This window comes from Colobus angolensis, unplaced genomic scaffold (genome assembly GCF_000951035.1).
Source record: "Colobus angolensis palliatus isolate OR3802 unplaced genomic scaffold, Cang.pa_1.0 Scaffold6, whole genome shotgun sequence".
NCBI lineage: Eukaryota > Metazoa > Chordata > Mammalia > Primates > Cercopithecidae > Colobus > Colobus angolensis.
This window is the reverse complement of record NW_012119598.1, coordinates 21,009,204-21,020,424: the sequence shown is the minus strand read 5'-3', so window position 1 is coordinate 21,020,424 and position 11,221 is coordinate 21,009,204.

The window sequence follows — 11,221 nt, the reverse complement described above, 5'->3', positions numbered from 1 at the left end:
TCCAGCCCTTTAACATTTCCAGAACAGTCTCTGTTTATTTCGTCTTTCACATGCATGCACAAACTCTTCCTATATGCTTTCTTCCCTTCCAAACCTGGCAGATGGGCTGGACCTATTTTTCTTTTTTGGCTCATTTTAGTATGCTGGAGTATCAAATAAGTATGCTTCAAGCACAATATTGAACTGCTGAGGAGAGCACTTTGGGGAAATGAAACTGAGGTAATGTGTCCACTCTCTGGAAAGGGGGAATTATGATAAAGTGCTAGAGTTTTGTCACTGTTACTGAACTAGCATGTCTTGGAAGGAAGGAAATTGTCATTATTGCAGCTGTTCTCTTCTCACTCCTCTATCCCCAGCCCCAACACAGATCAGGTAATAAAATATATTTCTGGAACAAATGGGAGAAAAAAACTGTGGTTGCAGGGTGGGAGATGTAGCTGATAAAATAATGCCATTGTGCCCAAACTTTTTGTTATCTTTTTAGGAGCTACTTTCTAGGGCAGCTGCATATCAATTGTTCCCATTCGATGCTTTGAGCTGCAAAAATTTCACTTCATAAGGATATTCTATGGTAAGTGATTTTGTCCAGTTGATCCACGGAGAAGGTAAGCATTGATTTTAGAACACTGGTGTTTTAGAGACTTTTTGCAGCATTTTATTCTTGTGACGACATGAATGTCATGTCCACATGCTGTACCACAGCTGTAGGGAGGGAAGGGACTTAAAAAATCTCAGGCATCAATGCCACAATTAGCAAACAGCATCTCATAATGGCAATAGGAGGGTCCCAATTTTTGTTCAGCTTCATTCCTGGGAAGAAGCAATAGTAAAGCAAACTTTGGCCAGAGGAAAAGTTATAAGGTCCACAGAACATGTCAAAAGACAAAGGCAAGAAGTTTGGTAGTTTCTTACAATGTTAAACCTATACCTTCTCTATGATTCACTAAAGCCACTGGTGTATTTACTCAAGATAAATTTACTCAAGTATTTACTCAAAATAAATAAAAATACATGTCCACAAAAATACTTTTATAAGAATGTCCATCGTAGTTTTATTCACAGTAACCCAAGACAGGAAATTGCATCAACAGAAGAATGGATATATAAATTGTTATATTTATGCAATGGCATATTTACTACTCAATAATAAAAGGAAACAAACTGTAGCTATATGTAATATCATGGATGACTCTTACAGAAATTATGTTTGTGAAAGAAACCAGACACAAATGAGTACATATGGTATGATTCCATTTATGTGAAGTTCTAAACCACACAAAACCAATCATTAAGGATAAAAATCAGACGAGTGATTGCTTCTGGTGGGGAGGGGGTAGGATTGACTGAGAGGCAGCATGATGGAACTTTCTAGGGTGAGGGAACTATTCCATATCTTGATAGAGTGTGGGAAACATGGGATTTATATTTGTCAAAACTCATCAAAACCTGTTGAACTAATAATTCCAGATTTTGCATTTCACAGAATATAAATTTTACCTCAAATTTAACAAAACCATAAACAAATATTTTTATAAATTAGTAGCAAATGTGGGTACAGTGTCCCACAACTGGAGGGTCTCCCATGAACTCCTGGTACTGTTTCTGTGAATCTCAGATCTGACCGCATGTTAGACTTACCTGGGAAGCTTGTATTCACAGAGTCCCAGTCTGTGAATTCTGACTCTAGAGGTTTGTGAAGTTGTCCAGGAATCTGGGTTTCAGAGTAAATTCCGGGGTTTCTTAAGGCATGTCCTGGAAGGGAAAGAATTCATAATAGTGAATTCTAATAGAGAATTAGATAATAGCTGATTACCATGCCTCTGAGACAACCAGTTGGTGTTTTTTAAAAGGCTGCAATAATAGTTGGTCAAAATCATATCTGACATTTTTGAGTTGTGACACTGATGAATAAAATAAGTGTTTTTAAATTCAAACCTATGTGTAGCTTTATAAGAGAAGCAGGTGAAATAAAGTGAAGATGGAGGAAAGAAAGTAACATAATGAGGATCTAGGGTGTACCGGGAATGGTGTTAGGCATTTGATATAGATAATTTCATTTAAATTTTCTAAGAGGCACATTTATCATTTATATGCATGTCCACTGCAATCACCATAGTCCAGGCTCTTGGCTATTAACAGTCATGCCTTTTATGCTCCAGCAAAACCGACTTTATTGCAAATCTCTTAATAGGCAAGGCTATTTCAGGGCCCTAGGTCTTTACAATTTTGGGGATGCCTTTCCTCCTAATCTGTCAGATGTATTTCTATTCATCTCTGAGGCTCCAGCTTATGTATCCCATATTATATTCAGTCCTTCCTGCTCCTTCTCTTACCCTGTAGGAGAAGTCTCATTCCTCTTCAAATAACAATTGTATCTGCTGTCCTAGGATTTGTACCAAAGTAGGACTTGCAGTTCTCTTACATGAATTAGAGTTATTCACTCTAACTGATTTAATGCTACATCTACTTGAATGGAGAAAAGCACTACCAATAAATATTTTGGCAGTCCAATGTAGGTTTGCACATGACTGCATTCTACTTTTAGTGTTACATTTATCACATGCCATTATAATTTTTTATGTACATTTCTTTCTCTCTCACTAGACACCATATCTCTTTAAAGATAGAACCACGTCTTATTCATCTCCCAGAACCTAGTACAAAACCTAGCACCTAATCAGTGCCCAATCAATTATTGTTGAATAAGTGAATGGATGAATGCATCTTCTTAAATCTGGCTTGTATCCAGATAAATGTTCAATAACTACCCAGTGATCTGAAGATAAAATATAAACCCTCAAAATGGATTTCAAGAATATCATTGTCCTCTGCCCTATCCCAGCTCTAGCTCCAACTGATCTTGTGGGCTAATAGTTACTAAATTAAATCTCCTGGCCAAGATATAGTGATCTATTTCCTGAATATCATGCACTATTTTTTTCCTCCATGCCCTTGGTTAAATTGCTCTTTGCTCCATAATACAATGAAAAAAGCATGTCTGAAGAGCCGAGAGCATGTCTTGGTTCCCACCCTGTTAGCTATGTGACTATTGTGAAATGACTTTACGGCTCTGAGTCTTTGTTTCTTCTCATTTATGAAATGGGTTAATATCTGGGATAGCATATGTAGATTGCTCTGGAAACTGTATAGAGCTATATGAATATTATTTTTCTACATATCCTTCACTATGAAGCTTAAGGTCCAAGTCCTCTTTGGAGTTAGGGAAGCTACTTTTTTCCCCAAACTTCTATGTAGCTTATTGCTGAACCACTAACGATAGTACTTCAACATATATTATTATTATTAACAGTCTCATTTGTACCCTGTGTTTCTCCTATACCGAATTGGGAATCCTTTAAGAGTAAGAGCAGGGGACTTGTGTTACCCTTCTTTTCATGTCCCTGATCACTTAGAAAATCAGAACAATATTAAGTTGTATTAATATTAAATTGTCTTAAATAAGGAAGATGGAAAATATATTTAGAATTATAGGGTTTTGGAGTGATAAATTCTTAAAGATAATTTTATACAACGTTCTCTTTTTATAAAAACTGTGACATATATGTTATGTGTCTTTTCTAAGGTTACAGCTAATAATAATACTAGCTGATTTTTTTGACAACATCTAGGCAGTATGCCACGTAATATAAATGAATGATATAATTTAATGAAACTGGAGTTACTGTCATCCTAGTTTTATGGATAAAAAAGATGATGCTCAGAAGCTGAGAGTCAAATACGGGTACATTTTTCCAGAGCCTCTACCTTTAAACCTGCTTTTGGCGCAGAAGGCTTCTCATTCCCATACCAGTGCTCCTCCTGCTATATCAAAAACTGTTATCTCTTCTCAATGACAGTGGTTCTTCAAGTGTAACCCCAGACCAACAGCATCAGTGTCACCCAGGAACTTGTTACACACCCAGATTCTTGGGTGCCAACCAGACCGCTGAATCTGAGGCCTTGGGCGTGGAGCTCAACAATCCATGCTTTAACAAGCCCTCCTGATTCTCACATTTAAGCTTGAAAAACACAGCCTTAGGTTAAATGCTGTATTTTTCTTTATGCTTCTTGCATTGGTCATTTCATTGCTTAACAGATTTTTATATTGTATACTTTTATAACAAGAGCAAGAAAATATGCATCTCTCCATCAGTAATCAATGATTTCTGTATTTTGCATATGAAACTTCATTTTAAACAAAGAGAACAAACTTGAAATTTGCCACCGTGCATACAACACTTAAAATTTAAGTATCTTAACTAGTTTCGTGAGTTTTATTGTTTTTACATTTATTTTTATATTTTTACTTGACTGAATTGTAAGGAACAATTCACATTTTACCTGCAGAGTGCCTGGACTTCTTAACAAAAATTGTGTCTTCTCTACCTCCTACCCAAGAGTTTCTATTCTGATTAGAAACATTTAGAGGGCATTACAACTAAAAACAGAGTAAAAATGCTCTTTATTAAAATACGGGCCAGATTTAATCATAAACATGTTATATATAATACATAATAATTAGGGAAGAAACCCAGACTTTTCTTTACATAATACTTACATATAGACTGACAAAAATGTTACCTTAGCCAATATTCATAAGCTTAGTTCATATGAAAATGACAAGAACAAGGGTTAAATGTCTTAATGTGATTTCTTCAGAGGAGTCATTTAAAAATTATGGTGGTGATTTTTCCAGAATGTATTAAACTGCAAATATAAACTCGTGACTGTCGTGAGAGTGGTATGTGCTGTTTGTCATTAATGCATTTTTAATATTACTTAAAATGGGTAGCTAACTTAAGGAACAGTCCTATTTTTGTTAATAACCTTAGAAGGGTGGCAGTTTAACATTCCTACCACTGATGATTTTATTCCAGTCAAAAGAGTACATCAAAGGACTCTAAACCCTTTGGGACATGTTAAACATCCAAAATTTTTGACTTTTGGGCTCCAGAGAATAGGAGGTTAATGACTCCATTTGTCAGAAGGAAAAATGTGAAAGAAAAAAATTTGGTGGTTATTGGAATGTGACCTTTAAGATTTCAAATCACAACAAGTTTCATGTGTAATGAGATTTTTTTAGTTTGAAGAAAGGATGGCTAGTTTCTTGAATATGCTAAGATATTAGCTTGGGAATATTTATACAGAAACTGTAAAAGAAACAAGTTTTGCTGGGTGCGGTGGCTCACACCTGTAATCCCAGCACTTTGGGAGGCTGAGGCAGGCAGATCATGAGGTCAGGAGTTCGAGACCAGCCTGGCCAGCATGCTGAAACCCCATCTCTACAGAAAATACAAAAAAAAATTAGCCGGGCATGGTGGCACATGCCTGTAGTCCCAGCTATTTGGGAGGCTGAGGCAGGAGAATTGTTTGAACCTAGCAGGCAGAGATTGCAGTGAGCCGAGATTACACCACTGCACTCCAGCCTGGGCGACAGAGCGAGACTCCGTCTCAATAAATAAATAAATAATTTAAAAAAAAGAAATAAACAAGTTTCTAATCTCATTTTGCACAGAACAACTTGTACTGTACTCTTCAAGAATAAAGTTAGTGTAAATGTTATATGTTTTATATAAAGGTAATAATTGTTGATGTTATTGGAAATTCATTTGGAATAATACATATATTTTTATCTTCTAAAGAAAAAACGGTCATGTTTGTTTGCCAGGGAGTGAACTTTAAATTGTTTTCTGAAAAGTAATGCATTATAAGGTCATACTAAGAATTAAGCATGATGCATAAATGGGACTTTGGATTAATTCAATAGAATTTTAGAGTTGTAAAGGCTGTTAGTTGACATGTAGTTTAACTCCCATCTAACCCTGCATCTCTTTAGTATAATCTCTGCTACAATGTTTTTCAACTACTGTTTGAATACCTTCCCCCAGAAATAAAAAGGCAACTGATTCTATTAAATGATTGAATTCCTCCTTCTTCTCACTTCCACTTACTGGCACAAGTTCTGTCTGCTGAAACCACCCTAAAAGGTCTAGCTTCTTAATCCTAGTCACCAACATCAGGATCATCTCTAGTTGGTGAATGTCCCTCTTCAAATGAAGTTTTTAGAGCAAACATAATTAATTCAGCTGCTGTCTTAAAGCAATGCAGCCTGTGGCAGGACTAACCATGATCCACCCTGCAGAGCTAGTGGTCAGACATATATTTCTTTTATAATGTAATTTTTTAATCAGGTCTATTGAGGTATAATTTACATAAAATAGAATTCACCCTCTGTAATATAGACTCCTGTGAGTTCTGTCGAATGTTGTGCCGCCATCATGGTATAGAACAGTTTCCCCACGGTCCTTGTGCCCATTTGTAGGCAACTCTACCCTCAGTCCTCATTTTAAGCCCCTGGCAATCACTAACACATTGTCTTTTATAGTTTTGCCTTTTCCTCTTCTGTCACATCTTTTATTGCTCAAGTGCAATGTTATTTTAGTTATGAGGGTCTGCATCAGGACTACACGATGTGCATGCCGATTTATGGAGTAAAGAAAGTTTTAAAATGATGAGAAAAAATTAATGGATGAGAATTTGAAGAGGCAGGAAAGGGTTTAAAAAAAGAACAAAAGAAGGGCTTCTAGTTATGATAGAAAGTGCCTTGGATGTTGATGTCCAACATCTGTTTGGAAACCTAATCTGCTATTATGATGAGGTAACCCATTAGAGGGATGGGAACCGTGTTAGAACGCGCAGCTAGTTTCACAGAGGGAGCAGTAAGTCTCCAAAGCCTCAGTACTCAAGAATAGTTAGAAAGAAGGGATGTGTATTGTCTATCATAATAGCGACCACTGTCCGAGGTGCTGAATCTCGATTGCATGTTAGATCATATATCTTTCAGATTCTGGTGACATTTATCCAACTTTTCTGGGAAATTCAGATCCACGTGAGGAACAGTATTTTGTTGGACAGAATCTAATGTGGGTTTTGGACACTGACTTTTGTAGAGACACTTTCGGAAAATAAAAAAAATATTTGTTTGAAAATAATTTTCAAATAGTTGCAGTTGCTTTGAAAACCATTTTTTCCCCCCTGGCCAGTTGGGAAGGTATATTCCCTCCTCTGTTTTTCTAGCTCCACCCATTTTTGTGCTTCATGATTTGCTCCTCAGATTGGGTTAGTTGTAACTTTCCTCCTGGGTTTAATCCTTTGTGGAAGGTGCTCAGAGCTGAGATTCCTGAGGTTTGAGTTCTGGTCTCAGCTATGCCCCAACTAGCTAGCTAACTACCTGTTGCTTCCCAGAGGATAGGAGTAGGTTTGTCAGAGCTAGCAAATAAAAATACAAGATTCTCAGTTAAATTTGAATTCCAGAGAAACAATGAAGACTTTTAAAGTTATGAATGTTTTACAATAAAGTTGTTAAAATATCCTGAAATATAAAAATGCTTATAAAATGTTAAATAATTGCATTGTTTAAAAAGGTGTTTTTGATTTGTGGGTGCCTTCTAGTGATTTGGGAGAATGAATAGTATATAACCCTTGTCAAAGAAGTAATTTTTGATATCCAAATATTGAAGGTAGCTTGAATCTGTGAAATCACCAGACTGTACTGGGTTCTTGCATTTCAAGGTGGGAAGGGGATCCACAAAAGACAATGTCCACCTGGATGCTTCTGGAGCACTTCTGGTTGTTATTATTTAAGGTGATGGCACTCTTCCCAGTTCAAGTGAATGATATTTCCTGTGGTTTTTCCAAATGCCTTTTCTTTTCTTGTTTTCTTTTCTTTTCTTTTTCTTTTTTTTTTTTGAGACGGAGTCTCGCTCTGTCGCCCAGGCTGGAGTGCACTGGCACGACCTCGGCTCATCGCAAGCTCCGCCCGCCGGGTTCACACCACTCTGCCTCCGCCTCCTGAGTAGCTGGTACTACAGGCGCCTGCCACCACACCCGGCTAATTTTTTTTTGTACTTTTAGTACAGATGGGGTTTCACCGTGTTAGCCAGGATGGTCTCGATCTCCTGACCTCGTGATCCGCCCGCCTTGGCCTCCCAAAGTGCTGGGATTACAGGCGTGTGCCACCGCGCCTGGCCCAAATGCCTTTTCTTCTACTTATCTTTTTCTGTTTGCTTATCAGCTCATTTTGGTCTCCCATTTGTGTTTTAAATCGTCGCTGTTTATTTTAATTCAGAATGTCATCTCATGAAAAATAGATTTTTTATTCTAGGCCCTGGACAGAGCATTGCTGATTTTTATTTATTTATCCATCTTTTTCCTGCCTGAGGGAAAACAAGTATTTAAAATGTATTGTTGTCTGCATCTGTGAGTAGATAAATTTAGCGCTTATTTGTGATGGTGCTGTAGTGTAGTTTCTTACTCTCAATTTTGCCAACACCAATTATTTGACTACAATCTTGAGCATATTGTCTATACCATGTGTATACCTACAGAGTCTTACTAGGCATTTAAGATGAATGAGAGTAGAATGAACAATGGAAATGGACATTAGATAATTATGGTTAATTCTTACCAAGAATAAATGTAACTTCAGGTTTTAGCTTTTTAGAAAATGGCTGTATTAAAAATTTTATAAGTTCATCTGTCCATCAAAAATCTAGTGAGTACAGATCAGAATAACAGATTAATGTTAAACCTGATTTCTGAGTGGCAGCAAATTTTATTCTAGATGGAGCTGATGTCTCATGCATGTGTGACTGACAGGTTCATAATGGCACAGTACATTTACTCTCCCACTCCTCTCCCATGTGGATTAAAAAAGAATCATTTACAATAAAGGTAGTCACATTTCCGATAACTTACTGTTAACTCATCATGTAATGGCAAGTTCTTTCAATGAATAGTCAAGCAATATATTTTGTGTCAATTTACTCTTGGTGATGCCTCTGGCTCTGCAAACCATTAGGTGCTAACTAATTAAGGTAAGTCACAGAAATGAGATTATGGTTTTCTGAGCATGGATAGCTTAACTCAATACTTTAGTGAACAAAACCAGCTGATAAAAAATTGGTCTTCTTACTGTCAACTGGCATTTATGGCCCCCCAAACTGGGCATTGCTGGATCTGTGCAGGTCATAGCAGGGGGCTATTCCTCAAGAGGAAGCTCAAAGACAGGATAATAAGGCCCCACATTTCTCCCAGAATTGATGGTAAAAGAAACAAGTTAAGCACATTGAGATTAGCATAGGAATAATGCAGAAGAAAAATGGACCAAAATAATTTGTTACATTGTTTGTCTTCCTTTTATAAAATTGACAAAATTTTGAGCTAAGAGAGACTTTGATGATCCTCAACCCACCATCTCACTGTATATATGAAGAATCTAATAGCCAGGTGGGTTAATTGAGCTACTCTGTGACACAGATAGTATTTGGTAGAGCTAGAATCAGGACTCAGTTCTGCAGATCCTTAATGGAATGCTCTTGCAAATGTGGTTGAAAGGAATGAGTATGGAATTTAGGTTTGAGTCTTAGTATTGCCATATCTGAGTTAAATGACTTTTTAAATAACAAAGTTCTCAGATTCAGATTCCTTATGTGTAAAATGGAGTGTAATGATAGCTGCCATCTACTTCTCAAAGATTTTGTGCATATCTAGTGAGATATGTAAAGTGCACCCAAAAGAGTCTTGTGTTACTTAGTTACTGCTATGTTACAAGTTACCCCAAACATAGCAGCGTAAAATGATAAACACTTATTATATCTCACAGATTTTGATGATCTGAAATCTGAGCCCACCTTAGCTGATATGTCTGGCTCTGATTCTTTCATGAAGTTGTAGTCAAGCTGTCACCCAGAGCTGTGGTCACATCTAAAAGGTATGGAGCGGGGTATGTTTCCAAGTTCGTCTGCATGATTATTTGCAGAATTCAGTTCCCTGCAGGCTGTTGGCTGAAGACCCCCTTCAGTTCCTTGTTTATGAACGTGAAAAGGACCACTCACAATATGACAGCTGGTTTCCTCAGGGCAAGTAAATGAGAAAGCAAGAATATGAGCAAGATGGAAGCAAGCCATTTTGTTATCTGATCCTGGAGGTAATATTCCATCATGTGTGTGGTTTTCTGTTGACTAGAAGGAAGTCACTAGGTCCAGCCCACACTCAAGGCATGAATACCAGGATGTGAGGATCACTGGGGCTCCAGTAGAGGCTCCTAACACAAATATTATTCTCATTGTTAAGGGTAGTTGCAAGGAAAGCATTAGGTATTAGATACATACTTGCTTTAATAGAGGATAAACCTTTACAAAAAAAGTAGTAATAATATTTTCATTTATAACTGTTGATTGACTCTCTGCTTCCAACAGGGATTTGAGGTGATATCCATATCTACTACCAGTATACGCTATTCCTCCTGCTTAGAAAAAAGCCTCCTTCCCAGCTCTTGTTCACCTGAGAGCTGCTAAATCCACCCAAATCCTTCTGCAAATCCACCCAAATGCTACCTCTTGGATATGTTACCATGGTTCAACTATTATACTTTCTAATGAAAATTCAGCCAAAGGGCACTGTATGATCTGAGATACAGTTGCATTTTCTAGTAGTATCACAGTCAGTGGAGGTGCTCAGCAATTACCAAGTGTGTCTTCCGATAGGGACAGTAATGAATGACCCAAGGCAGTGGGACCTATGGTTAGTTCTATTTTGAAGACTAGACCTTCAATGATTTGCTAAAAAAAAATTGGAACCTTTTCACGTACCTTAATAGGGCTGGAGAAGCATTTGAAGAACCTTATTGTATGGAATATTTATCAAAGTGAGGGCAGAGGATCACTTGCAGCAAAAATATTGGAAGGCTTTAAAAGTGCAGATTCCTGGGCGCATTGCTTCAGACTTGGTGAATCAGAATCTCTGGCGTTGATCCCAGGAATATGTGTTTTCAACAAAGTGATTCTGATGTAAAGTTTGATAAGCCTCAGTCTGAAGGAACCCTGGGAAGCTTATGAGTGAAATCACCCATACAGATGTCCTTACTTGCTTTTGTATTGGCTGTGATTTGTGATTATAACTCTTCTAAGACACCAGTGATTGTAAGACACACTATTATATTATATGCTATTAAGAAAGAAAGAAAGAAAGAAAAGAAAAACTCTGGTGATTATAATTTTAAGGCTCTATAAATTGTAAAATCCATCCCATTTGAAAGTTAAACTATGAGAAAATCTCAGAATCAATGCAATGCGACAAAATATCTTTTGTTTTTACTTTACCAGATCTGTAAGATAGAAATTCTATATTCTATTTCCTGGAGACAAACTTTATAAATTTG